The sequence below is a fragment of the Acomys minous genome, assembly GCF_964271855.1.
Source record: "Acomys minous genome assembly, chromosome: 14".
Classification (NCBI taxonomy): Eukaryota; Metazoa; Chordata; class Mammalia; order Rodentia; family Muridae; genus Acomys; species Acomys minous.
The window spans coordinates 19120344-19123510 of NC_140496.1; the positions used below are offsets into that span (position 1 = coordinate 19120344).

At 41.4% G+C, this 3167-nt stretch overlaps 1 pseudogene across 1 annotated transcript; it reads left to right on the top strand.

Moving 5' to 3' along the window:
* The first annotated feature begins 935 nt into the window (after window positions 1-935).
* On the top strand, window positions 936-1594 carry LOC311583401 (eukaryotic translation initiation factor 3 subunit K-like; annotated as a pseudogene). Its single transcript has one exon. The product of its transcript is annotated as a eukaryotic translation initiation factor 3 subunit K-like (transcript).
* The last annotated feature ends 1573 nt before the right edge of the window (window positions 1595-3167 follow it).

Sequence of the window (3167 nt, forward strand, 5' to 3'; positions counted from 1 at the left end):
AAACTTTGGGGGCCAACCAAATCAGCTTGGATGTCAGTCACTGTCCAGGCAATGCAGCTATTTCACAAATACCACGATCATATCGAGAATCAGTATAAAGCCTTACTCAGCATCACAAAGATAACCAAGGAAGGCAGAGATTTACAATTCTGTAGAATTAAAATCAGTACCAGCATGCAATACCCATTATGCCAAAGATGAAAATAATCTAGTTAATTTGCACAGATATTAAGGAGTCTTGATTATTCAAACAGTATTCAAGTCGAGGTGCCTATATGATATTCAAGTAAAAACCACTGGGGTATAGTCTGATGTTTATACACAGCATTAAGATGGAGCCCGAGATGCCAAGTATTTTCCGTTACTTCAAGAAGATGGTAGCAGACGCAGGTGTGCGGCATCTACCGGTAAGCCCAGAACTTAGGAAGATACAGCAGGAGAATGGCAGGTTCAGAGCCAGCACGGGCCACTAAGTGAAGTCTCGAGTAAGACTCTAGCTATACAGGCACTTTAGCTTATGAAGATCACTACACTGCAGGCTTACAATATGTGACTCATTGGAATCACAGAAGCCGTGTGATTAAGGAAACACTATCTCCTCTATTAAACCGCCCTATGGATTTAATTGCTTAGAAAAAGCAATGGTATCAAATTCCTATTTGATCAAGCTTCATACTTGATTTTCAGTTTTCCTGACTAAGCTGTAGGAAGATAGCCTCAAGTTAGACAAATTAAAGCCATGAAATACATTTCATAATACTTGCATGAACTACCTCATGTTTATAATAATGAGATTCACATTCTGAAGACTTACGAAGTACTTTAAATAGCTCTGATAGCCATGCTTAGCTCCTGAAAAAGTCTGCCAAACTACAAATCATGTGATTTAACAGCCACAAAGTCAGTGTGTTTAAAAAACAAAAACAAAGGGACTGCGGAAGACTACAGTGATCATGGTGATGCTTGAGCAGATGAGAGCAAACATGGGCAAGTTGCTCGACGGTATCGTCAGGTATAATCCAGAGAGCTTGGCTACCCTGAAGCGGTATGTGGAGACACAGGCCAAGGAAAATGCCTATGACCTGGAGGCCAACCTCGCTGTCCTGAAATTGTACCAGTTTCAGACCACAGCCACTGCCCAGATTCTGCTGAAGGCCCTTGCCAAGCCTGCCCCACACTGACTTCACTCTGTGCAAATGCATGATTGACCAGGCACATTGAGAAGAGTGGCCCATGCGACAGATCCTGTGCCTCGGTGGCCTGCTGGAGACCTGCCACTTCCAAGCCTTCTGGCAAGCCCTGGATGAAAACATGGACCTCCTGGAAGGCATAACTGGCTTTGAAGACTCTGTCCGAAAATTTCTCTGCCACATGGTGGGCATCAAGTACCAGCACATTGACCGCTGGCTGCTGGCGGAGATGCTTGGAGATCTGACCAACAACCAGCTGAAGGTGTGGATGAGCAAGTGTGGCTGGAACGCCAACGAGTCAGGGCAGATCTTCATCTAAAGCCAAGAGGAGAGCATTAAGCCCAAGAACATCATGGAGAAGATCGACTTTGACAGTGTCCAGCATCATGGCCTCCTTCCAGTAATTGTGTATGCACTTAATAAAGCTTTGTTCACTCAAAAACAAACAAACAAGCAAACAAACCACACAACAACAACAACAACAAAAAACCCCTAAGGTTGTGTAGAATCAATAATAGGGACATTTGAAATATTTTATACTGATGATAGGAGTAGAGCTGACGTATACCAAGACAACCAATTATATAAGAAAGATAGTGGCAAGAAAAAAAAATGAGAGTCAGCCATGAAATCTAATTTTGTGACATCTGAGGTCCCTGCAACAATTTAAAAGATACAAATAGGCTTTTGATGTTGTTGTTGTTGTTGTTTTGGTCTTTTGAAATGGGTTCTCATTGTGTAGCTCTGGCTGGACTAAACTCGGTATGTAATCCAGGCTGGCCTTGAACACACAGAGCTCTTCCTCCCTCTGCCTCCTGTGTGTTGAGATTAAAGGCGTGCATCACTATACCTGACTGAAAGGTAATAAGCTTTCATAGCTTTAGTTTATTGCTGAGACTTCTATAATGGCTTCTTAAAGCCATAAGGTTGGCTCTTGGGGGCTCTTGGCTCAGTATTAGCTTAGTGTACTGTGCCCACAACTAGGAACTTATGGGTCCTATTCTTATGGATCAAGTGTGAAAAGAAAGAGATTTTTAAAAAGTTTTTAATAGCAAATATCCCCCATGTGCAATTTTACATGCATAGCTTGCTAGTGGTAATTTGCTGAAACAATTAACAACTGGCACATTTTATGTGGGAGAAAGCAAAGGTCATAGTTCCTCCTTTTTCTTGTCCTTGTTGCCTACTTTATCCTAACCCCAACACCAACTAAATGATCAAACGGCAAGGGAAGTCATTCTGTTGGTCACTACCTTCCTCTACTAATATAGTAATCATTTACAATCTAATCCCATGAAAGGGCAGACTCACCCAAAGGCAGCATCACCTCATGCTCAATAGCTTAAAAATGGGTCTAAGTTTTGAAAAGGAAGAGTGGTTAAGTTCAGCCTTAAGCTCTGATTTAAGGCCAGACTGTGGTGGCACACACCTTTAATCCCGTCACTAGGGAGGCAGAGACAGGTGGATCTCTGAGTTCTGAGTTTGAGGCCAGCCTGGTCTACAGAGGGAATTCCAGGGCACCTAAGGCTACAAAGAGGAGGCCTGTCTTGAAAAAGCAAAACAAGCAAACAAAACCTTTGATTTAAAGGAACGCTTAAATTCTGTCCAATACTAACTACTGTGCCATGCTGGTTTCCCACATTTTACTTTTTTAGCATATCACAGCATAAAATAATCTGCCTAGAGTTCCTCTTAGTTACTCCCTAACACCAACCAGAGAATCCACAGAATAGTCACATATATTTGTGGTTGGCCTACTATTTCTAGATAAACAGAAGTTGAATTAACTAGATAATACATATATAAAACTGCCAAAGTCAGTCAAACTTTGCCAACTTCACAGGGATAAATATCTAGAGATTCAATTGTACACTAGAAAAATAGAAAAATACAAGAGAAGTTTATATGATATGAAAATACCTGTGGAAAAAATTCTCCCAATGTAAATAACTCCACAACAAGGAATAAAACCAGAAG